A 27,003-nucleotide genomic window follows, 5' to 3' on the forward strand; every position below is an offset into this window, starting at 1 on the left:
AACGGTGAAATTCCGCGAAAAAACGCGGTGGGGGCACAATTTAAAATGCAAGTATGTGGCCAAATAAAATAAACTAATAAAACGAGTCACATATGCAAAATTAATACAAAAGTCAAAACGAGCTTTTTAAAACAAGTAAATAAGCGGAGCACGCTTAAATGCTAGCCAGTACAGCGCGCATGCAGGCACCTTTCCCAAGAGTGAATAGAGGGAGAGCTCGCCTTAAGTAGCAGCTCACCTGGGCTACAGAAAGCGCTAGAGCGCTCGAGCAAATGGCACAGGAGGCAGAGACCACCCCAAGATGGCGGCCAAGCGCCACGAGGAAGCTACCAAAAACGGTGAAATTCCGCGAAAAAACGCGGTGGGGGCACAATTTAAAATGCAAGTATTTGGCCAAATAAAATAAACTAATAAAACGAGTCACATATGCAAAATTAATACAAAAGTCAAAACGAGCTTTTTAAAACAAGTAAATAAGCGGAGCACGCTTAAATGCTAGCCAGTACAGCGCGCATGCAGGCACCTTTCCCAAGAGTGAATAGAGGGAGAGCTCGCCTTAAGTAGCAGCTCACCTGGGCTACAGAAAGCGCTAGAGCGCTCGAGCAAATGGCACAGGAGGCAGAGACCACCCCAAGATGGCGGCCAAGCGCCACGAGGAAGCTACCAAAAACGGTGAAATTCCGCGAAAAAACGCTGTGGGGGCACAAAACACATCGTTTTCTGTCTGTATTTATCTGTAAAAATCCATAAAAACGGAAAACTGGGAGCCTTAATTACTTGTAACTTGAGTCCACGTAGAATTGAAAGATGGTATTTGGGCCAAAAAAACACTGATTATTGCTTTAACTAACCTAAAAACGTCATGTCTAATTTGTGAAGCAAATTTATTTTTGTTATGCAGTGTTTTTGTAAAACACTACTAACTACCCTCCAGTAGTCTTATCGCGCTTTGTGGTGTGGGTACTTAAAAGGAGCGAGTTATTAGGGTAGTGCTATGCCGAACCTGGTGATGGGTGAGGGTTGTTGTGTGTAGCACAGAAGCTCGCCATCAAATGAGTCCCAAAAGAGGAGACAGTCTTCAAAATCATTGTCCTAATGCTACAGTCTGAGGAGGAATAACTTGAAGAAGATGGTCTCATCTATATGCCAAGGAGAAATGTTTTAAAACATTTGTTCACTTTTCTGCTGTATGGCAAGATGGTGAACAGGGGCCAGGCCAGCAAGCAGTGCCCTGCTTGAAGCTCTTGTGAGACCCACTACTGCCGCACCTCCTGCTCTCTGTCGTCTGGAATCCTCTTCTGTCCAGCTCATCTTCTTCAGCCTCTTATCCCCTGTGCCTTCTGATCTGGTACTCGTTTTGTTCTCTTCCATTCGTTGTTGTGCTCCCTCACTAATTTTTGTACTCTTTCACTTGTTTTGTGCTCTCTCTCCTTTTTTGTACTCTGTAATTAGTTGTGTGCTCTCTCACTCCCTTTTAGTGCTCTTCCACCATTGTTTGTGCTTTCCGACTCCTCTTACTGCTCTTTCAATATTGTTGTGCTTTCCAACTCCTCCTAGTGCTCTTTAATCGTTTGTGTGCTTTCTCACCCCTGCTTGGACTCTTTCTTTAGCCTTCTACATACTCTGTTGCATTCCCCGCAGCCCCCACTCAGCTCCCGTGCATTCTTCTTGCCTCCCCCTTAACTGTTCTTCCTGCCTTGTCTCCTACCCCTTCTTTCCTTCTCCGTTCAGCCTTACCCACCGCCCCCGCCCTGCCCCCCTTCCAAGGACCTACTTAATGAAAGTTGCTGCACAGTTGTGCAGCTGGCATGCCGCCGGCATGCCAAAGGCTAGCCTGTCTGCACCCATTTGTGCCTGTATTGCGCCCAATGGTTAAACAAAGAGTGGCTCTATCGGGTGACAAAAACAAATGATTTACGAATGCTATTCAATGCAATCTACAAAAAGGAAAGAAAGTAACCACCCTCTGACAAAAGCAAAGTAAAATCAGGTTCTTACAATGAATGAAAAGAGGACCTGTACTTAACTTGTAGTATTTTTTATATTTATCTGAATTAAATTCATTCAAATTGATTTTCTATACAATCAATACAGTGACTGTCAATATATTAATTGAAGTGCAAACAAGTGACAATAGTGAATAGTGATCACTTTATTTATTTATTTATTTATTTGTTTATTTATTTATTCCATTTGTATGGCGCAACAGCTACCCTGAGGGTTTCCCGGCGTCTTGGATCATAACTGTTCCATAGGGTCATAGGTTCAGGTGTCATTCTTGGTTAAAAAGCCATGCTTTAACTCCTTTCCTAAATTTCATGTAGTTTGTTTCCAGGCGAAGAGTGAGCGGGATTGAGTTCCATAGTACTGGTGCCATATATCCAAAGGAGCGTCCTCCTAGTCTTGCCCGCCTGAATAAAGGGACCTCAAATCTCTCCTGATGGACAGACCGGAGGTTCCGGGTCGGGATGTACTTATGGACCAGTTTATACCGATAAGTTGGTGCTTCTCCTGTATTTATTTTGTACATGAAGCATAGCGCTTTAAATTTTACTCTGTTGCCTATCTTGAGCCAATGTAGTTTTTGTAGATGTTCCGATACATGTGCTCGCCTAGGTATATAGAGAAGTATCCTCGCTGCCGCATTTTGTACGACCTGAAGTCGACGTATAATTTCCTTGTTGGCCCCTAGGAACAAGATGTTCCCGTAGTCCAGCCTTGACCCAATCAATGCTTGCACTACAGTTCTCTGTGCCCCTTCCGGGAGTTGCGACAAAATTTTCCTCAACCATTTGAGAATGGCAAAGCAGACTGATGCCGTTTTCGTGACCTGGGTATGCATTGTCAGTTTGTCATCTATTATTACTCCTAAATTACGAGCTGACGCAACGGCTTTCGGGAGAGGCCCCATTTCCGCCGGCCAATGCGCTGGACCCCACAGATCTTTCTGGTTGCCGAATAAGAGTAATTCGGTTTTATCTCCATTTAGTTTTAATTTCTTGGATTACATCTATTGCGCCATACTTTGTAATCCGGAGTGAAGGGAGGAGGGATTCTTTTTATCAGTTGATGACAAGGAGAATACCAGTTGGGTATCGCCTGCGTACGAAAAGATTGTCAGACCAAATCTGTCCGCAATACACGCAAGAGGGGCAATATAAATATTAAATAACAGCAGACTCAGGATTGACCCTTGAGGAACTCCATGTGGGGAAGTTAAAATCTCTGAGGTGTTGTTTTTAGAAAATACCTGGTAAGACCTGTCAGTTAAAAAAAATTCAAGCCATCTCAGTGCTGTACCCTTTATACCTATTCCCTCCAGGGTTTCTAATAGTGTTTCATGGGATATCGTGTCAAATGCGGCACTCAAATCAAGAAGAATGAGTGCCGCCATGCCCCCCTGATCTAATGTTTGACGGATAGCCTCTGTAACTCCTAGCAGGGTAGATTCTGTCGAATGCCCTGCTCGGAATCCTGACTGTGAAGGGTGTAATATCTTGTTGGTGGTTGTGAATTCCCCTAATTGCTTGTTTACATGTTTCTCTAAGATTTTAGAAAACAAAGGAAGCAGTGATACCGGTCTAAAATTTGATAATGTCTCGGGGTCACTTTTGCTTTTTTCAACAATGGTACTACCATCGCATGTTCCCATGTTGCCGGTAGTATCGCTTCCTCTAGGGATGCATTGAGCAGTACTCTAGTAATGTTAAGTATGTCGGGGTCAAGTTGTTTAAAAATTTCAGCTGGAATGGGATCATTTGGGGAAACAGATTTAATGCTGTTAAGTGTTTCTGCAAATGACTGTAGGTCTAGGGGTTTCCAGTTTGACAAATGGTTCCCGGGAGGGTCTATCCTCACCATGGAACTCAGGGTTCTCTTTGGGGAAAGAAGTTGGGCCTCCTCATTTCCAAGGGATAGATGAATATTAGCAATTTTGTCACTAAAAAAGTTCGCAAGGCCATTACATTGTAATGTAGATAGTGTTGGCGGTTCTGGTTGATGTCTGGTTGTTCTGCTTGATAAAAACAATATGTACAATAATGATGTATTCCAATACGGCACCCGTGTTTAAGGTCGCGGTGGGTCAACCTGACTGTTTGCAGCCGTCGTATGAGCAGCCGTACCGTATAGCCATAGCACGTTTTTTACACAGCTCCTGATTAAAGGACTCTGTGCCATTCCGGTCCAGGCGATTCACACTTACTTGGATCTTAGGACTGTCGTGCCTTGTACATTTGTCTTGAGAAAGACCCGCCGCGACCTAAAACATGGGCGTCGAAGGGTCGAAACGTCGACATTTCTTCACAGGCCCAACAATTCTAGAATTCTAGCGAACTGAAAGAAATAAATAGGATTCTGGAAAATCGCATTAGCAGATGGCCATCAGGAAATAAAAACTAGTATATATTTGTATATATTGATTGTATTGGAATACATCATTATTGTACATATCGTTTTTATCACGTGATCACTCTTCACTATTGTCACTTGTTTGCACTTCAATTATTATATTGACAGTCACTGTATTGATTGTATAGAAAATCAATTTGAATGAATTTAATTCAGATAAATATAAAAAATATAACAAGTCAAGTACAGGTCCTCTTTTCATTCATTTGTATGAACCTGATTTTACTTTGCTTTTGTCAGAGGGTGGTTACTTTCTTTCCTTTTTGTAGATTGCATTGAATAGCATTCGTAAATCATTTGTGTTGTCACCCGACAGAACCACTCTTTATTTAACCATTGATTACCCAGGTTCTGAGGGACACATGGTCACCCCCGTTTTTCTTAATAATTGTATTGCGTCCAATGGCAGGAACCCTGGTCCAAACACCCCCAAGGAATACTCTACAGCACTCCTCCGGTTGCTCAACCTGGGATGCCACTTTCCCACTGCTGCCACACTGGGCCCCTCAGCACTACAGGAGCCTTTATCTGCACCCACTGCTAGTTCATCTGCAGCAGCAATACCAACACAACCCACCCAAGCACAAATCACACCAACAGCAACACCTCCACCCAACACCACCCGCTTCAGCAAACTCACACCCCAAAGTTTGATTACATGAATGCTGCTCAACACAGGATCTCTCAGAAAACACACAATAAAAATCTGGGACGTGCTGAGCAGTGAAGTACCCGACCGCCTCTTTCTTACGGAAACCTGGCTCAACTCTATCTCGGCAGCAGACATAGCCATGGCAATCCCAGAGGGCTACAAAATGGCATGACAGGATGCCCTTCACAAGCCAGGAGGGGGACTCGCAGCCATCTACAAAGACTCCATTAAGTGCTCAATGTCTATCTAAAGCACCACCTCGTTCATGGAATACTTGCACTTCAAGAGGCAAATCTACGAAAACATCACCCTAAATGGAACCCTTGCCTACCAACCACCCGGACCATGAGCCACCAACCATAAACCTCATCACTGACTTCATCACCCCTCTTAGACTTGGCATCTTTTGGTGTGTTTCCCCTGAGTTTTTGCTTTCTGCCCTCCCGGGTTTGACTCTGTTTTTGCTGGTGTATTGTATTGTATTGTATTGTAATTGCATTTATATAGCGCTTACTACCCCTGACGAGGCGTCGAAGCGCTTTTTCGGCGGGTAGCACGCTACTCCGGGACCCACAGAGGATTAGTTTTGAATTAGTATAGTGAAACATGCAAGTACATTTTAAGTGGTGGATATGTTAGTCAGTTATTTGGATTTGGAATGATAGCAGAAGGATAGAGTAGGACAAAGGTTAGTATTTATTTATCGCTCGCTTGTTGACGCATTCTATTCAGGGAGCCTATAAAGGCTTAGTGGTGAATTAATATGGTGAAGTATGAGGTAATTTCAGTGGTGGATATTAGTGTGTTACTTGGTGTGAGAAGGATAGAGGATGGATAAAAAGGAAGAAAGATTTGCATTCATATAGCACTTGTTACCCCTGATGGGTGTTGAAGCGCTTTTTTGGCGAGTAGCACGCCACTCCGGAACCCATAAAGGATTAGTGTTGAAAATTAGTATAGTATGAATATGAAGTAATTTGAGTAGTAGATATGTTATTCAGTTATTTGCGCAGTATATTAGTATAGTTGAATATGGAACATGGAATTTGAGAAGTGAACATGTTAGTCTGTTAATTTTGATAGAAAAAGGATAGTGGAGGGATAAAAGAGTGAAGGATTTTTTTTTTTAAGAGAAAAAGGGCAGCATTTTAGGCCCTAGTCCCGACCAGTCTCGAACAGGCCCAAACAGGCAACTACCCTTGTCCTCTCCACCCTTAGCCTTGACGCCCGGGCTGAGACGCCCTAAGCCTGGCCCTTTTTGTAGCCCTAATAATCAGGTGACCCCTTCAGCCAATGGGAACCCTAGCCCTAACACTATCCAATCACAACACTAGCCCTAACAGCCAATGGTACAAGTAGCCCTAGTCCCTACTTCCAATAGAAAGCCTAACCCTACTCTTAGTCCCACAACTGGTCCAAAAACCAATCACATCAGAAGCACTAAATCGCTACTTCCAATTAAAGGTCTAACCGTAGCCCTAGTCCCACCCTACTCCCAACAACCAATAACATAGGAAGCCCTAGTCCCTACTTCCTATAGAAATCCGAACCCTAGTCCTAGTCCCAACCCTGCAATGATTGAATCACAGACCGAGAAACCAATCAGAACCCTCAAATACCCAGCCAATGAGGACATTAACCCTAACCCAATAGAAACACCAGATACAACCACCAATCAGTGTACACATGTGCAAACCATCAGCACACTATATAAGGTCCCAGCAACCTCAGACAAGGTTTGCTGGTCAGGGAGTTGGAAGCTGCTTGCTCCTGTTCAGAATCTCCTAGGAGACAGACAGGCTCAATCCACAACTTTGGACTTCAGCAGGTAAAGGCTTCACTAACTCGAAATCTAACAATACTGTTTGAATAAAGCTTTACTCCCCCTGCTGGCCAAAGAACGAAGTGCACAGGCCCCAGTAAATACAGTTTCAACAGCTCACAGAAGCACCCTCTGATGTAGAAAATCCCTGTTGCTGGGGGTGGGGGGGGGGCAGGGGGGCTGGCCTCACTGGCTTGTGAACACAAAATGGTGGCTGGGGCTGCACTGTTTCAGCACACAGGCCTAAGCACAGAGCAAAGGAGAAATTTGGAGGGAAAACAGATTTGTCACCAAGGAATGAGAGGGACAAACTACAGAAATTTGGACTGCAAATCCCACAATTCAACACACTAAATGAAGGCAATCATGGGCAGGGAAAACCACACATTTAAAACACAACACAGGTGATAAAATATGCTATTACAGGCAGGCTAAAACTACAATTTTTAACTGTAACAACCACAGGCATAGACAGTAAACACAGAAAGTGAAAATCGTTTTTTAAATAACTTTTTGTCTTGGGAAGAGACAGCACTAGTCTGTCTCCTTACCACTTCCTGGACTCTGCTCAAAGCAATCTGGGGCACATGTGGGCTGCAACTCACAAGATGGAGGAGACTGATTTGGGGTTCACCCAGCAAGGCCTTCAGGGGCCTAGGCAGGTGTGAGAGGAGGGCTCAGGCTTGCCTGGTAGCTGAATAGCCAATGGTCTGCTGGCCTGGGGGCGGAGTCTGGGCAGCTGCTTGCTCCTGTTCAGAATCTCCTAGGAGACAGACAGGCTCAATCCACAACTTTGGACTTCAGCAGGTAAAGGCTTCACTAACTCGAAATCTAACAATACTGTTTGAATAAAGCTTTACTCCCCCTGCTGGCCAAAGAACGAAGTGCACAGGCCCCAGTAAATACAGTTTCAACAGCTCACAGAAGCACCCTCTGATGTAGAAAATCCCTGTTGCTGGGGGCGGGGGGGGGGGGGCAGGGGGGCTGGCCTCACTGGCTTGTGAACACAAAATGGTGGCTGGGGCTGCACTGTTTCAGCACACAGGCCTAAGCACAGAGCAAAGGAGAAATTTGGAGGGAAAACAGATTTGTCACCAAGGAATGAGAGGGACAAACTACAGAAATTTGGACTGCAAATCCCACAATTCAACACACTGTTTCTGCGCACTTTTCTCACTGCTGATCAGTGGTAAACTGCAAGTGCTCCTGTGGTAAATTGTGTTATGGATTGGTGTGTCCAGGATTGGGTATTTGGTTTACTTGTTAGTCCCTAGTAAAGTGCACTGAGTGTGCCAGAGCCTGTAAATCAAATGCTACTAGTGGGCCTGCAGCACTGATTGTGCCACCCATGTGAGTATCCCTAAAAAGGTAACTCAGACGTGCCATTGCAGAGTCTGCTCGCAGTTTGTAACTGCTATGTCAACTTGGCGAGTGCACCCATTTGCCATGCCCTAAACCTTTCCTTGTCTACATGTCAGTTACCCCTAAGGTAGGCCCACGGTACGCCTCTGGGCAGGGTGCAGTGTATGTGAAAGGTAGGACATGCTCTGTTGTGTGTGGCATGTCCTGATAGTGAATTACAGCCCGTTTTGTTTTTCACTATTGCAAGGCTAGGACAGAATGGGAAGTTTGTTTATAATGTCTTATAAACATAACTAGCCCTGGGAACTAGGTGGAAAAATAATGTTTAGTATGCCTGAACTCAGAATCTAAAGATGCATTTTTTAGTGAAGGTGATTTCTACATTCTGTGTTTGAAAATACCACTTTTAGAAAGTAGTTTTTTTTTGCTCAGTTATCCCATGCGCCTCTGCTGGAATGTGGATTGCCTGTCTGGGTTTTGAATGACAGAAGGCTGGGGAGCATGAGTGGCTCTACATACTCTAGGTAGGGTCAGGAAAAGGATGAATATACCTGGGCTGCAATGGGGAAGGATATTTCCTTGCACCTCAAGGGGCCTGGTCTGCCTCTGAAAATGCTGTCTCCACCTTCTGCCAAGAAATCACACCAGAGAAGGCAGAACTGGTTCTGGCTGGGCACAGACACTCTCTGCCTAGGAGATCAAAAAATTTGGGGATATAAATATTCGGGCCCAGACCCCTGAACTTTAGAACTCTTTTGGATCAAGAAGACTGCCAAGAAGAAGAGCTGGAGAAACTGTGAGGAGGGACTACCACTTTGCTGTGTGCTTTGCTGTGTTGACCTGCAGTGGCTGCTTCTGTCTTGGACAGTGAAAGGGCTGGACTGAACTTTCTGCAATCTACTTCTGTGAGTTTCTCCAAGGGCTTGAGGTAGAGCTTCCCCCCTGTTAAAGAAGTCTCAGGAACAGCAAAGACGTCAAGCTCTTCTGCCCTCAGCACTGGGGACTGTGTGTTTTGTGCTGCAACAGAACAAAAGCAACTCGACAACGTCTACGACGCCGCTGCCAACTCCGTGTCCTGAAGGCACCACAGAGGGCACAGCCGCAACGGTAGGCCAAGGCTGCGGTGCTGGATGAGGGCGATACGTTGTGTAACTTTACGAGCAGTGCCCTTGTACCACAGTGCAAGCAGCGGCATCATTGTTGGCGTGGAGCGGCGTTATCGGGGATACCATGGCGTCGTCGTGAAGCGAGGCAGTGCAGAGAGTGGGGCCCACAGGTCGCGGTGAGAGCAACGGCTCAGTGGCATCATCAACAGGCATCATCAGTGAGACCAAAGTCGCGGTGCGGCATTGCGGCGGTGCCCTCTGCGGTCTCTCCGACAACCCCTGACTGCTGCTCACTGAGAGGTCGCTCCCCTAGTCTCTCCTGAGAGACCTTGTATCGTTTGCTGCCTGCATTTAATATTGCTTTCTTCGTGTGTTGCCTGCACTTATTGTTTATATTGTAGCGCTTCGCCTCGCTTCCACGTGTTGCCTGCTTCTGTTGCTGCTAGCGCTTTGCACCGCCTCCACTGCCTTGACTTTTAATTTACTTTCAGAGCGAGTTTACCCCCGGCGCTGTGCTCTGCCCTCCCCTCCGCTGCCATTTTGTTGATGTTGTTGTCCTCGTCAGCCCGCCCCGCCTCCCAGCTGAGACGCCCTCGCCCCTCCCCCTCCTCCATCCATATATGACAGGTGTTTTAGCGCGCAGCTTTTACGCGCAGCGTTCGCGCCCAATCCGCGCCGAAGGTGCGCCAAAGGTAAGCCCGTCTACGCCCGTCCGCGCCTGGACCACGCCCAGCGCCATACCCCCTGGCCCCCGTCCCTCCCAGCCCTCCCGCATTACCTACGATGCCGCCACCCTCCTAGCCCTTAACCCCGGTCGCGCCCCCAACTGCGTCCAAGCCGCCCCTGGACACACCCATGGACCTTTCTCTTGCTACTCCTGCAAATTCATCGGCACCAACAACATCTCCGCTACGACCACAACACAGATTCCCGACCCCAACCACCTACAGTGCATCCTTCTCAACACTCGATCGGTCCACAGACACGCCATTGAACTATGGAATCTACTAGACACCATCTCTCCGGACGTCGCCTTCCTAACAGAAACTTGGATGAACGCTTCCTCCGCCCCAGACATCACCATTGCCATCCCTGAAGACTATAAGATCACACGCAAGGACCGCACCGACCACACAGGAGGAGGAATCGCTATCGTCCATAAGAAATCAATCCGCATCTCAACCAGTTCTGACGCCAACCTCGCTAACTCCGAACACCTTCACTTCCAGATCCACATCGACCCCAAGACCACACTCAGAGGCACCCTCCTCTACAGACCACCAGGACCCCGCGCAAAATTCAGTGAAGACATCACGGACTTCATCACTCCTCACGCGCTCCCCTCCAAAGACTACATCCTTCTGGGAGACCTCAACTTTCACCTTGAAAAGATCAACGACCGCAACACCACCACCCTCTTGGACAACCTCGCCAACCTCGGACTTAAACAACTGGTCACTTCCCCCACCCACATCGCAGGTCACACACTCGACCCCATCTTCACCTCCAGCAATCATGTCTCCTTCAGCCACACTACGGATCTCCTCTGGACTGACCACAGCTGCGTTCACTTCACCTACAACAAACCAAAACCCACCAACCACCTCCAGCCAACTCTGCAAAGAAACTGGAACAAAATCACCACGGACCAGATCTCCGCATCGCTCCTTCTAAATACCCCAGCCCACTCTTCTAACGCAAACGAAGCCGCCGCCAACCTGACCCTATGGTTATCCAACTCCGCCGACACCTTAGCACCACTGAAGAAACGTCAAAGCAAACCTGGCAGCAAAAAGGCCTCATGGTTCAACGATGATCTCAAGAAGTCCAAGAAACTCTGCCGCTCCCTTGAAAAGGCCTGGAAAAAAGACCCAACCACTAGCACCAAGGACGCCTTCAAAAACGCCACCCGCACTCACCACCAACTAATCCGAAAGGCCAAGAAAACAGCATTCAAGGATCGACTTGACAACAACGCCCACAACAGCAAGGAACTTTTCAACATCGTCAAGGAATTTTCCAATCCCTCGGCCAACTCCAACGACATCACCCCCTCTCAAGCCCTCTGCGACTCCCTGGCCCTATTCTTCCACAACAAGATTGCAGAAATCCACAACAGCTTCGACAACCAACCCGGAAACCAACCCACCCTACCATTTGCTGAACATTCTCCCCCCGTGAACACCCTTAACGACTGGAACCCAATCTCCACTGAGGACACAATCCGCCTGATGAATTCCATCCACTCAGGATCCCCCACAGACCCATGTCCTCACCACATCTTCAACAAAGCAGACTCCGTCATAGCACCGCACCTCCGAGACGTCATCACCTGCTCCTTCAACTCCGCCACCTTCCCGGAAGACTGGAAACACGCTGAACTCACCGCCCTTCTGAAAAAACCCACAGCGGACCCCACCGAACTCAAAAATTACCGCCCCATCTCGCTCCTTCCATTCCCGGCCAAAGTCATCGAGAAAGCTGTCAACAACCAGCTCGCCGCCTTCCTCGAAGCCAACAAATCCCTCGACTCCTCACAATCTGGCTTCCGAGCAAAACACAGCACTGAGACCGCCCTCATCGCAGCAACAGACGACATTCGAACTCTACTGGACAATGGAGACACAGTCGCCCTCATCCTCCTCGACCTCTCTGCAGCATTCGACACAGTCTGCCACAGCACCCTTTTACAACGCCTCAACAACATCGGAATCCAAGGAAAAGCACTTGAATGGATCACCTCGTTCCTCACCGGAAGAACCCAGAGAGTCCGCCTCCCACCATTCAAGTCCGAGGCCACTGAAGTCATCTGTGGCGTACCACAAGGATCCTCACTCAGCCCCACCCTCTTCAACGTATACATGAGCCCCCTCGCGGCCATCGCCCGCCAACACAACCTCAACATCATCTCTTACGCGGATGACACTCAACTGATCCTTTCTCTCACCAATGACCCCAGCACCGCCAAAACTAACCTACACGAAGGAATGAAAGAAGTTGCCGAATGGATGAAACAAAGCCGTCTGAAACTGAACTCAGACAAAACAGAAGTCCTCATCTTAGGTACATCCCCCTCTGCATGGGACGACTCCTGGTGGCCGGAAGCCCTCGGAAAAGCACCCATCCCGACAGACCACGCACGGAACCTAGGCGTCATCCTTGATTCTTCACTCTCAATGAACAGACAAGTCAGCGCCGTATCCTCTTCCTGCTTCAACATTCTTCGCATGCTCAGAAAAACATTTCGCTGGATCCCCACCGAAACAAGGAAAACAGTCACCCATGCTCTGGTCACGAGCCGACTGGACTACGGAAACACCCTCTACGCAGGCACTACCGCTAAACTCCAGAAGAAACTCCAACGAATCCAAAACGCCTCAGCCAGGATCATATTAGACATCCCACGCAACGAACACATCTCTGGTCACCTTAAAGACCTCCACTGGCTACCCGTCAATAAGAGGATCACTTTCCGACTGCTAACCCACGCACACAAATCACTCTACGACATCGGACCAGAATGCCTCAACTCACGACTGTCCTTCTACACCCCCTCCCGCCAACTACGTTCTTCCAGCCAAGCCCTCGCCACTGTACCTCGCATCAACAAGACCACCATGGGAGGCAGATCCTTCTCATACCTGGCTGCTAAAACATGGAACTCACTCCCCGCTTACCTTCGCCTTACCCAGAACCACCTAGCATTCAGAAAGCAACTTAAAACGTGGATATTTGACAAATAATCCTCCTCCCCTTTCTAAGTGCCTTGAGACCCTCTGGGTATGTAGTGCGCTATATAAATTCTCTGACTTGACTTGACTTGACCTGCTGATGCCGCCGCCGAGCCGCTGCTCGCACCGCGACCTGTGAGCACTGCACTCCGCACCGGTTCGCTTCACAATGATGCCTTGGCACTGCAGAGGGCCCCACCGCAATGCAGCACAGCGACTTTGGTCTCACTGTTGATGCCTGTTGAGGCTGCCACTGAGCCATTGCTCTCACCGCGACCTGTGGGCACCGCTCTCCGCACTGCCTTGCTTCACGACAACGCCCTTGTATCCCCGATAATGCCACTACACGCCAAAATTGACGCCGCTGATTGCACTGTGGTACAAGGGCACCGCTCGTAAAGTTACACAATGTATCGTCCTCATCCCGCACCGCAGCCTTGGCCTACCGACGCCGGCGCCATCGACTCTAGTTCATCAACCGACGATAACGCTTCAGCAACGACGACGCCACTGCTTGCACCGTGACCTGCCAGTACCGTGATGAGCACCGCCTTCATCTTGCACCCCAACCCTGATCTCACCGATGACGGCATCTGACACCGCCACCGAGCTGCTGTCTGCACCGCGACCTGAAGGCACTGCACGCCGGACCGCTGCACTTCGCACTGCAGCACATGAGGCCTGCCGATGCCTGAGCTCCTGACTCCTTTAGAGAGGAGATCGAACTGCAATGCCTTCGAAGGCCCGACGACTCCTGCTCCGACCTCCGGAACCAACGCCTGTGGACGCCGTGTTTTCGGAAGCTCAACAAGAGGTCATGGACGCCCTGCATTTCTGAAAGGTACTGTTTGCGGGACTTCCCGACACCGTAGTTGGCCCACGACGCCTCGGTCAGCCAGAACTGTTTGGATTTGTTTTCTCACGACGCCATGATAGCCCCGGACGGAGCTATTGACATCAAGGAACCATTTTTAAAGCATATTTTGATGAGTGGAGATTTTGAAGTACTGTATTGTGGATTTTTATCGTTTTTGGTCTTGTCTTAAGTATATAAAAATATTGGATATTTTTCTGAACTGGTGTGGTGTCTTTTTGTAGTGCTTACACTGTATTACTGTTGGTTATGTGCTAATGCTTTACACACTGCCTCAAAGATAAGCTTGACTGCTCGTGCCAAGCCACCAAGGGGGTGAGCAGGGGTTATTTTAGGAGTGTAACTCCCTTATCCTGATTAGGAAGAAAGGTCCCTATTTGGACAAAGGTGTACACTAAGCATGGGCGAATTTTGCGAATTCGCGATCCGTGAATTTGTGGATTTGCGAATTCGCGATCCGCAAAATTCGCGAATTTGTGCGAATTTGCGGATTTTTGTTTTTTTGCGTGTTCGCTGGGTTTTTGCATGTTCGCGGGGCTTTTTGCGTCTTCGCGAGCCGCTTGCATAGCAAAGTTACCCATGCAGTCATTTATGGGAGAGAGAGAGAGAGAGAGATAGATAGAAAGATAGATAGATAGATAGAAAGAGAGAGAAAGAGAGAGAACGAGGGAAAGAAAGAGAGGCCGGATCTCTGAAGGGCCAGATTCCTGGGTTGCCCCTACAGAACATACAGCTTTTTATTTTTAGCAAAATGCATATGAAAATTGTGCTGTAAAGGTCTCTTTTAGTTTAACCCCTCCTGACAACTCAAAATGGGTGTATTTGCCATCCTCTCCCTTCTTCCTGTTTTTTATATCTGTAAGTGCTTCCTGATGAGGTTTAATTCCTTGGACAGGTGCCTCGTTGCCTACTTGTAACTATTCTCTGACCCTGCTTCAAGGGTCAGAGCAGGGTCAGAGAATAGTTGCAAGTAGGCAACGAGGCGCCAGGAAGCAATTAGCAGCAGGTGTCCAAGTTGAAGTTAATTTGTTTGTAACCCTTTTGTAAAAGGTTACAAAGAAATTAGGTTCAACTTTTGCACCTGCTGCTGTAACTCTTGTTTGGCTGAAAATTCGTCCCCGCTGATTCGCGGATTTTACCGCGATTTCGCGAGATTCGCGGATCGCGAAATCGCGGAAAATCCGCAAATTCGCCCGCGAAACGGATTTTACGCCCACCCTTAGTGTACACCCTTACCAACTAGAGACCCCCTTTCTAACAACCCCCCCAGCATTGACTCTAGAGCTTTTAAACTCTTCGGCGACCTCAACTTTCACCTAGAAAACAGAACCAACCCCTGCCCCACAGAACTCTTCCAAAGAACAAATGCACATCACAGGACACATAGTGGGCCCCATATTCACCACTAATGGCAACATCAAGTTAAACTCCACGTCACTGCTCACATGAACTGACCACTCCATCATCCACTTCCAAGTCAACACATCGCTTGTCAACACACCCGCCAGTGTACCCGGCTGGAGCTGGCACAAAATCTCAGGTGAAGACTCTTTCAACATTCTCAGCATGAACTTCAACAAAGACCACCAATTTGAACAACTGGATTACGAATTGTGCAGACTCCCTCGCACCCATCAAACACAACAAGCAAAGAAGAGCCAACAGGCAAGCCAGCTGGTACACGGAAGACCTTCAAGACTCCAAACAGCACTGTAAACAGCTAGAAAGAAAATGGAGAGCCAGCCACAAAACTACCAACAGAACCACCTATCAGGCTGCATTCAGGCACTACCATAAGAACTGACAGACATTAAGAAAAGAGGGCTAACCAAACGCATCAAAGGGAGAGCCAATAGCTGCAAGGAGATCTTCACGATCATCAAGGACTTCACCACACCTGATAGGGCTGAGATTTCGATCAATACCTTATCACTATCGATCTAAAACCCCGCTCTGGTCGACTGAATCTTTATTGCCTGTCATTGAGAAATAAAGTGCATCTTTACCAAATTAGTTCCCCCATTAAAGGACTCTGCTTCAAAGGATCACAAACAACTTCTAGCTTTCAAAGGTTTATTATAAGTTGTAAGTACAAGCATCTCAAGATGAGATTCACCAAATACACGGGCCCAACTACATACACGTGTTCTCTGAAAGCCCTCAGACGAACAACGGAAACTATCAATACCAGTTCTAAAAACAATAGTGCCGTTAGCATAGACACGTATTGAAATCTATCGCTCATTACAGGCGGAAAGAAATTACAGGTTAGGCTTTCCCTACCCTGCACTAGATGGTATCCCTACTTAACCAGGTCTCTACCTATCAAAGGTGTCAGCAGTGAATGACTCCCATAGGAAGCCACCCACTCTCGAACTCTTGATGAAAACCTATAGTTCTCCAGTCATGACCCCTCTCTGCCTACCCATCCGCTCTCTTAAGGGTCCTCAGGCATCTGCTCTAACTCCACCCAGGGGTGCTGTCCCTAATACAAAATCACAACAACATTTAGGACGCCCCTCGTGAGACGCCCCTCACGTGGTGTAGCTTCTGGCTGTTTCCATGATGAGGCCTTGCGGTTAGAGTCGACCTTGCTTTCCAGACGCTTCTCCGGCCCGCTGATACCCCTTAAACATTCCGGAACCCTCCTACATGTCTGGTCCATTTCAAGAACAGGCTTCTATTCATATTTAATAATTGAATACCCCCTTTTCTCTTCCAGACAGACATTTGGAGCCAAGTCCCAAATCTTATGGTTTTCCACCTGCGTCACAACATTCCCCTTTCCAGACTAATACGTGTAAATCAACATTTAAAGCTTTCCAGCCCTACAACAGTTTTATAATATTCGATTTCTTCTTTAATTGTTAGCATGTTAATACTCTTATTCTACTGATTCAGTAAACACATCTGTAAATCAAAAACCCACTCATTAATTCTAAACATTAGTGCAATCCACATTGTATATTTCAGTCGCCTTCCCCCTCCCGCCTTGCTCAGGCCCTGAGGCCTACCACGTTCTACGTTTCCGTATGTCATCTTGCATTTGACAACTGCACAACATAGATTCAAGAATATTCACGTTGAATAAAATCACATAGTATCACATTTTGCGAATTAATAAAAGAACTCACATCTATATAATATAGTCCTTCTGAATAATATAATGTAATCATAACATGAGTGCGGTCCAAGAAATGAAAGGTATACCAGTCTGATTCCTTCTGTCATGGCCATGCATGAGGCCTGTCTCTTTCCGTGCTCACAGCACGCCATCTTCCTATTAGCAGCTACATTTAACATGGACCATGATTAATCACATCTAATAAAGTTATACATTGCACTCATGTCTTCATTAGTTCCACTTCTATATGCATTCTCTAAGTTAACCACATAATTTCAGAATATAGATGTAGTTACTATCAGCACTCATGGCATTTCTCTTCATGGTTTGTGCTTACTACGTATAAGTGTGATGCATTTCTACATTTTGGTTAGTTTGCGCTCTCTCAGTTCCCCCCTTTGATGACCTCTCGGGGTCATCATTAACATTTAAACTGCAGTGATTGCTAGCATAACCCGTTTCTGTGTTTGCAAAGCCCTCAGACTTCGGTACTGACTATCTTGTATGGCAGCCAATCTCTGCAGCTGTTTACTTCGAGCTCTCTCTGACCTTCTTGATCTGTACCATTTGAATACCCTCACCAATCCCCACAACACAATCCCACAGATCAATATTATGATGATAGGTTTCAGTATTTTCCACACAAAGCTTTTGCCTAAGGTGGTGAGCCAACCTCCTGCGTCACTTATCCCCTGGCCCACCTTTTCCCAGACATTTTCTCTGCTCAAGTCTTCGATCTCCTTGTGAATATCAGTTATGTTCCTAATAACTTTATCAAGGGGCTTCGAATTGTCTGGAATGTAGGTGCAACATTCTTGGACCTTCAAAGCCTTACAGACTCCGCCCTCTTTTGCTAATAGGACATCTAAGGCAAGACGGTTCTGAAGAACCATAGCCCTTATCGATTGCATCTCTCCTTCTACCAGCATTAAGGACTGAGCAGTACTGGCAGACAACCTGTCTACGACTGTTGCTAGCCGTCTAATTTTAACATCATTAAGAGCTAATCCCAGAAGTGGGAACACAGCTCCAAAGACATCTCCAACCATTTCTGCACTCACATCTCTCCTTCCTCTCGATGATGTCTTGCCCTCAATTATCTCTAAGTCTTGGGCATGATATATTTTAGGGAAGATAATTGCCAAGTAACATGAGCCATACCAATTATCAGGTAGCTTCACGTAGGCATTTCTCCCACATACAAAATATACGTTAGGAATCACTTGCATTCCTTTCAGGAAGTCTTTGGTGTAATACTCCAAATTGAAAGCATGTTCACAGCTAACCTCTCCCACGTATACATTTTCATAATACGTTTTGGCTCTATGGAGACATAACTTTCCTCTCTTTGTTCTATCTAAAGCTATTGGACCACTACTACCCTTTCTCTTGTGTGCCTTTTCTTCTTCGGTCCAATCCGTTTTCCATTGTCCTGATTTCTTCAAAATCTTTTGTCTCCTATTCCGATCATCCACCTGCCCTATGAACTTCTTCTCGACCTCTGACACCTTACATGTCAGGTTATTTCTGCGGGCATGTGAAGTGTCTAATGTAATCCAAGGAATGAAGAACTTGGCCAATCTGTCTTCACTCTTCCAGTAGTCCCATTTGTTCATTTGCTTATAATTTGGGACTTCTGGTAACACTGAGTCATAATTGGAGAAATAGTATTCAAAACTATCTCTCCCATAAAATATACTAAGCAATAAGCTACATGTAATGCCATAAGTCAGCGGGAGGTGATGATAACGAATGCCTTCATCCACAGATGCCGGCAACTGCATGCAGACATAGCAGTCCTTGACCTCCATGGCATCTACATATTCATACAGTAATTTTGCATAAGCATTTGACCTAAAGTCACCTTGGGACTCATCTACATGTAACCTGCGGGCTTCTGCAGCCAATAACGCTTTCTTGTGTGTGTTTTCCCCTTTCTCACCAGCAATGGTGGGTGTAAGCGCTTCTGCAGATGCCACATCAGTTACCTTTGCCTCCTCCTCACGTCCCTTTACATAAGAGACCGTTACCACTAAAGCTATTAGTATTATCACTCCTACTATTAGTGTACCTATTATACATTTCGCTCTGCGGTTCTGAGTACCGGCCTCCATTTCGTCAGATAGTGTGGTTCTCTCTTAACTCAGCACAAAGTTCCCTCCTTTTCTTCGTTCCTTTACTGTCTCTTTTACTCCTTTTGTCCTGAGAACCACGCAACTGGAAGCTGACAACCCTTTCCGCCAAAGTCCTTTTTAGTTCAAATACAGACAACCCTAGCCCTTCTCCATCATCTCAGGGAGAGTCCCTAAGAATCTCTGCTTCCTAGGCGCTAGGTAATCTTCTTTTCTTCACGCTTATTTACAAAGTCTTTTAAGCATCCACTATCAGGCGCTCGCCTGCAGCTTCGACAGCAAAGTTCAATATTTCCAGACGAAGGTTGTGCTCTTCTGCGGCTGATATCTTTGAACCAAAATCAGGGAATTGCAATTCTGTGAGAAACATGTCCTTTATCTTGCTGAGGCGGGGAGGACGGGGGAGCATGAATGTCAGAGACCCTTCTTGTTCGACACCGGGCACTAACAATCTTATCTCCACTGTCACGATGGGCTCAGAACTGGACACCACCACCGCTCTGATCCTCCCCGTCACCGGTTTCGAAGCCATCTGTCACCAGATATGTCCACTCGGGGGTGGAGTATCTTCTGTTAGGCACACGCACTCTTCTTGACCTCCTCAACTCTGGTGCTTCAGCGCCCTGAGCACCGTCTTCTGGGTCTGAGTCTTCTGATATCGGAGGAAGGGTTCTCTCCAGAGTTGACCTTAGGCTAGAGCTCCTTCTCTGCGGCCAATCAGCTTCTCCGCGTACCCTTCTACTCCTTCTTCTCCTCGTTGGTTCACGCTCCCTGTCAGACCTGTCAGTGTCTGACTCGTACTCCCAGCTACTTTCTCCTTCAGTAGCGTTGTCTGTTTCGCTGTTGTACTGACCGTCCTCAGCTTGGTCAGACTCGTTCCCTGCTTCCTCTGGCACCTCTACAGCTTGGCTAGCCCCCTCTATGGCTTCTCGGTCCGCCTCTGGACGTCTATCCGAGAGAGGAGCTGTTTCTATCAGAGGTGCTGGAACTCTCCGCGTATGCGACGCGTGGATCCAATTGGGCAGGCCTCCCACTTTCACGGCTGTGTTTGTGGTCAGGATGATCTGGAAGGGCCCACGCCAACGAACATCCAAGCAGCTGCTTCTTACGTGCTTCTTCACCAGGACCCAATCCCCAGGAAGCAAGTCATGACAAGGGTCCTGGCACGATGGTACCTCGGCAGCCTGCACCTGAAGGGACACAGAATGAATGGCGTCAGACAGTCCCTTACAATAGTCCAGGATCATATCATCTGTGATGCTAATCAATGCAGCAGTTGGGACAGAAGGTAACCTCATTGCTCTTCCCATCAGTACCTCATGAGGAGACAAACCAGTTCTCCTATCCGGGGTACTACGGAGGCTCATAAGGACCAATGGCAACGCATCAGGCCAACTCAAGGATGTTGATGAACACACCTTTGCAATTCTGGCCTTGATGGTGCCATTAATCTGTTCCACAATTCCTGAAGCTTCCGGTCGGTAGCTGCAATGTAGTTTTTGATCAATATTTAAAGCTGCGCAAATCATTTTCACAAGCGAGCTGTTGAAATGCGTTCCCCTATCCGATTCCAAAGAGGCCGGCACCCCGAAGCGCGGGATAAGCTCCCTGAGCAATATCTTAGCTACTGTGAGGGTGTCGCACCTGCGTGTAGGATATGCCTCAACCCATCTAGAGAAAACGCAAACAACCACCAGGATATAACGGAGGCGGCTGCACCTTGGCATTTCGATGAAATCTATCTGTATTCGGTTGAATGGACCTCCTGACCTCCCTATGTGGCTCAGTGCAACTGGTGTCTTCTTCCCTACATTCAACTGCTGGCACGTCACACAACGCTGGCACACTGCTTCAGCTGCTACTCTGAACTTGGGGTTAAACCAGGTCTGTCTAAACACTCTCAGCATAGCATCTCTTCCTAAGTGGACAGGACCATGTATTTGTCGGGCCATTGGGCTCACCATCTCATTGGGCAACACTGCTCTGCCATCTGCTGAAACCCAGAAATGGGCCTCCCCCACCACACATCCTGCTTTTTGCCATGTTTCTTTTTCACAGTCAGGAGCATTTTCTTGCATTTCCTTCAGTTCGTCCCAAGTATCAACAGTTTCCAATATCATCGCTAATTCAGTCCTTACATTTATTCCACCCACTTCCACCTCTGTGAAAGAGTATCCTGTCTCCGCGCAATACCGTGCGACTTCGTCGGCATATCTATTGCCTTGTGACACGAAGTCCATGTTTCTGGTATGCGCGGTACACTTTACAACAGCAATACCTGCTGGACATTGCAATGCTTCTAACAACAGGCGCACAAACTCTCCATTGCGAATGGGAGAGCCTGAAGAAGTCATGAAACCTCTTTGAGACCACAACTGCCCGTAATCATGAACTACCCCGTAACCATATTGACTGTCAGTGTATATGGTGACTCGGATTTGATTGCTTGCCAGGCAAGCACGCGTCAGGGCAATAATCTCGGCCACCTGAGCGGAGTGTACTCCTTCCAGGCATCCAGCTTCCACTACTCCAGTAATTGTGCAAACAGCATAAGCTGCTCTTAACTGCCCAACTTCGTCTCTTACACATGAGCCATCGACAAAGAAAATTTCATCTGGGTCGGTCAGTGGCTCATCTACGATGTCGGGTCTTGGTTTGGTGCATAGTTCAGTCACATCGAGGCAGTCATGGTCTGTACATTCTTCATCATCTTCGATATCATTTGGAAGTGGCATTAAGGTAGCAGGATTTAAAACAGAGCATCTCCTGAGGGTCACATTCTCTGCAGCCAGAATGACTTGTTCATAGCGCGTGAGCCTGCTATTCGTCAGATGCTGAGTTTTAGTCCTGGTCATCAACAATTCCACTGAATGGGGCACATGTACCTCTAACGGGTGCCCCATCACTATATTTTCACATCTCTCAATGCTGACACCTGTTGCAGCAACGGATTTGAGACATCCGGGCAACGCTGCGGCTACTGGGTCTAAAGTAGCCGAGAAGTAAGCGACTGGTCTACGGGCATTCCCATGGATTTGGACTAACACAGACAGCGCGCATCCCTCTCTCTCGCAGCAGTAGAGCAAGAATGGTTTATCGTAATCTGGCATTCCCAGAGCCGGAGCACGACACAAGTCCTCTCTCAGCTGCAGGAACGCCATCAAACAGTCTTTGTCCCATGGTACCGGATCACTCACTTCCTTGTGCGTCAGTTTTTGCAAGGGCTTTGCTTTCAGTGAAAAGTTTGCAATCCACTGTCGGCAATATCCCACCATTCCTAGGAACATTCTGACTTCTCTCTGTGTTTTAGGCGCATTCATCTTCATGATGGCCTCTATCCGGTCTGGTGACACCTTCCGTTTCCCTTTCTCAATTCTGTGTCCCAAGTACTGCACCTCTGTCAGGCAGTACTGCAATTTCCCCGGGGACACCTTATGCCCATTTTCGGCTAGATGGTTTAACAAAGCAATAGAGTCCGCCCTGCAAGCTTCCTCTGTCTCTGACGCCACAAGGAGGTCGTCTATGTACTGGACCAGAACTGACCTCTGGGGCAGTACTAGACTTTCAAAATTTTTCTTCAGGAGCTGGTTGAAGATCGATGGGCTCTCTGTATACCCCTGAGGAATACGACACCATGTTAGGACGCGACCTTCCAGCTTAAATGCGAAAAGAAAATGGCTTTCTTCGTCCAAAGGGATCGAAAAGAAAGCCTGGCAAAGATCAATCACAGTGAACCATTCTGCTTGGAACGGTATCTGAAACAGTATCACTGATGGATTCGGTACCACTGGACAACATGAAACGACTATGTTATTAATCTTTCTAAGGTCCTGCACTATCCGAAATTTCCCATTAGGTTTCTGCAGACCCATAATCGGGGAGTTACATGGACTACCCACGATTTCCTTCAGTATTCCCTGCTTAATCATGGACTCAATCACGGGTTGTATACCTGCGATCGTTTCTGGTGTCAATTTATACTGAGGTGTTCTTGGGAACTCAGCATGAGGTTTCACTACAATTTTCACTGGGTCTACTCCTTTCACCAACCCAATCTCTTCCCCAGTGAAATCCCACACTTCTGGAGCGACTGTCTCCCTCAAGTCCCAGGGGAGCTCGTCTACTGTCAGAGTGGGATACAGCTCCACACATATTCTGGAATTCGCGACTTTAAAGTCTGCATCATCATCATTTGTCAGTACCCCCACTCCTTGCGGAGTACAGTATATAGTGCAGTTCAATTTGCACAAAAGGTCTCTTCCTAGCAGACATACAGGACTAGAATCGCAAACCACAAACTGGTGCTCCTCACTGTACTTCCCTATTTTCACCTGCACGGGCTCAGTCAAGGGACTGGTCATTCTCTTGTTAGCGACCCCCACCACTTGTATGGTCTCCCCCGACATGGGCAGGCCTGGGACTGCGGCTGATCTGATCGTGGATCGAGTGGCTCCTGTGTCCACTAGAAATGTCGTGGGGAACCCTGCCACTTCGGCCTCAACATAGGGTCCCCTTTGGTCTACTTCCAGGGCTGCCCCGAGGATGCAGTCATCTCTTTCCACTCTCTGTCCCGTTAGTGGGTCCACATAATAGCATTCCTCTCCTCCTACAAACAGGGGCATCTGTCTATATGTCTTACCCATAGTCCCTACTCTGGGTGCCTGCGGGAACTGGGCTCGGGGAGGAGGCCCCCCTTTGAGCACCTTTCCCTGGAATTGCGTTATCCCTCTTGTAGGCGCACCCTGAGTCTCTTCCTCTTCCACCTCTTGGTCTCCTATCTCAATATTATAGGGACACTCGCGTTTCCAATGCCCCAGCTCGTTACACTGGTGGCACCTAGTCGTTTTCTTTAAGGTAGCTACATCTATCCTAGGTCTAAAGGTGGAGTTCTCCTCATTGCCCTTGTTCTGGCTGTATTGTTTCCTTCCTCCAGTACCGGTTCCTGGTTGCTGTTGCTGCTGTCCTCCCTTTCCTGCTGCCTGCATCTGTACCACCATCAGTTTCTCCTTTAGTTTCTTAGCCTTAGAATCTATCTCATCACAGCAGTACCTGGCATACCTCAGTATTTCATCTAGGGGTTTGTTTTGCCAACAAATCAAGTGCTGCTGGATCATTAAACTAATATCCGGTCTCAGGCCTAGGACAAACTTGGACACAAACTGCCCTATGTCCCTCGGATCCATGACATCCAGACCGCTATACTGTTTAAACGCCTTCAGCAATCTCTCATAGTATTCGTGTACTGTCTCTTTGGGTTCCTGTCTCGTTCGGTCAATTTTTACCCAATCTATGTCTTGCATTGGCACTTTCTCTTTCAGCCACGTCATTACTCTTTCGAATTTTGCCATCACACTCTCAGCCGGCCCATTAGTCCTAGCGTCTCTCTCTGGCTCTATGATGGGCCACTCAGCGCTAACCTTGCATGCGGTCCACAAATCTCCTGGCACCACTATGTCAAACAGTGTGTTCAAATCTATCCATAGGACCTTTGAGATTTTTACGAACCTCTCAACTTGCTTATACCACTCCACAGGGTTTTCCCGCAGTTTGGGGAAAGAGGTGGTAAAAGCAGCTAAATCCCCCCTACTCCAAGGGACGTGGACGTAGGTCCCATTTGCGACTTCCCTCAAAGGGTATGTCTCTACTCCCTGCTGTCCTCCTGGGGTCATCATAAGTGTACTTCTCCTAACGGTCCCTCTCTTGGACCACCTCTCTTCCCACTTATCTAGGGCCCTCCATGTCCTTATTCCAGTGATCAGTTCCTTTATGTGTGTTTTCAATCCGATGGTTCGCCTCTCATCTAGGTCTCGGTCTGTGTAATGTAGCCTGTGGTTGCCTTGTAAGGCTTTGGTTCTTGACAGGTCTACCATATACTTGCCTGCTAGTTCCACTAATTTCTCATGGGTTGCTCTCGCCTTTCGAGTTACGTCCTTTGCTATGAACAGAATTTCATCCTGCTCATACATGTCTATTCTTTCTAGGGGCAGGGTACCATCTACCATGTCATCCAGATCTGACTTTAAGCTGGAGACATCGAGTCTTTTGGCTTTTATTTCTGCTCGCAATAATTCCTTCGAGGGAGGTTGACAGGTGTCTCTCCCATCCCAACTCCGGGCCCTACGTTTGGGTTCTGGAGAGTTGGGGAGTGCTCTCTCTTGTTCCCATCTCTCCAGATCCCAGGCTCGGCCATCCGACCTTGGAAGGTGATGGAACACGGGCCTGTTACCCCCCTTCTCACCTTGCCCATTCTCTCCTCTCTTCTCACAGTAAGTTTCTCTACTACTCTCCTTTCGGTCTCCATTCTCCCTTGGCCTCGTATCACTCAGTATCTGATACGATCCCTCCTGGTTTCCCATATTCCCTGGGCTGCGCTCATGTCCGTCGTCGCAAGGACTATGGTACGGCCTCTCGCAACTCCCACTCTGTTCCCTCCTGCTGGGCTCACAGTGGATACACTTAAAGCTATCCCTGTACTCCCGAGCCCTCCTGTCTTCTTCATTATGTATCGGGGGAGACACCCCCCCGTTCTCTGGGCCCCCATTTTCCAGCTTTGATCTACCTCCACTCCGGGCCCAATGGGTGAATCCCCTACTGTCTTTCTCCCTTCCGTCCCACTCCGGACTGCTCTCTTCAGCCCCGCAGTGAGTCCGGGCTCTGCTGTCCTGACTTTCCCTTTCAGCTTCTGCCGCTATAATGTTCTTTTGAGCCTCAACTGCCTCATCCCATTTCTTCATGTACTCGTTGAACTCCTGAAAAGATTTCCGTCCTGGTCCCCTCATATCCTCTGGCCATCTAATATCCCCCAGATCGCCTGTTGTGTGTGCTGGGGTGCTCCAATCTCTTGGTATCGGCAACTGACTTGGGGAATTGATCGTATCCTTCCTTCTTGCCATCTCTGCTCTTTCTCTGTCCCTTCGTACCCGCTCTTCCCCTCTAGCCCTGTCTGGGTCATATACCGACACTATAGGACCTATGGTAACAGGTACCTGTAGTGCATCAGGTAATGCGTAGGATGTGGCACACGCCGTTTCTGGCGCTCTTTGCACCACAAACCTCCCGACCACCTGTTGCACTTGGCTAGGCTGGGACAGTTCTTTCTTTGCAGCGGGATCCCAATCGGAACTGGGAAGCGGCCCATGCTCTCCTGCATTGCCCCCCCCTTTCTCGGCATCTCCTTCTGCTCTGTTATACGGAGGCGGCCTGTCTGTCAATAATCTGTTTATCAGGCTGTCCTCCGTCTCGCTCTCGTCATCCTCCTCTAGGGGGCTTTTATTTCCGGGCATCTCTAACACTGGATACAATTTGTTTACTTCCATGTTATGCGCCCTCCATCTTTTAGCATCCTCATCCCACTTAGCATCCTGTACTGCTCTTACCGAGCGTTTCACTCTTTCCTGTCGTCTGTTCATGTTCTTTTCATGCGCTGCCCTAATCCATGCATTAAGGGCTTCAAACTGTGTTGGTCTAGGCAAGGGTCTCGTAGCGGTCATAACTGCTTTTAGTCTGTGTAGCACCTCTAATCTATACGTCCCGTACTTCGGGAACGTGAGTTCCTCATTTCCATCTGTCATCTTACTCCACTCTGAAATCCACAGAATCGTGTGCAGCCCAACATTTACCCCCATGTAATGAGCTGGCGTACCCTCCGGCGGGGCTTCTTCCCCCTCGTACGATCCCCTGCGCTCTCTTTTAAACAGCGCTCTTAACCATTTAAAACACTTCATAATTATGCGCAAGATTTCCAGCTTGAATACTTTGTTTACTTCCTGATGACAATCCACCAATCCTAG

The 27,003-nt window shown here is 47.7% G+C and overlaps 1 protein-coding gene across 1 annotated transcript in view; it reads right to left on the reverse strand.

Moving 5' to 3' along the window:
- LOC147709200 (uncharacterized) overlaps positions 1-27,003 on the reverse strand; it is a 92,256-nt gene that overhangs the window by 30,737 nt on the left and 34,516 nt on the right. The gene's annotated exons all lie outside the window — the stretch shown is intronic.

Source organism: Lissotriton vulgaris, chromosome 6 (genome assembly GCF_964263255.1).
Source record: "Lissotriton vulgaris chromosome 6, aLisVul1.2, whole genome shotgun sequence".
Lineage (NCBI taxonomy): Eukaryota > Metazoa > Chordata > Amphibia > Caudata > Salamandridae > Lissotriton > Lissotriton vulgaris.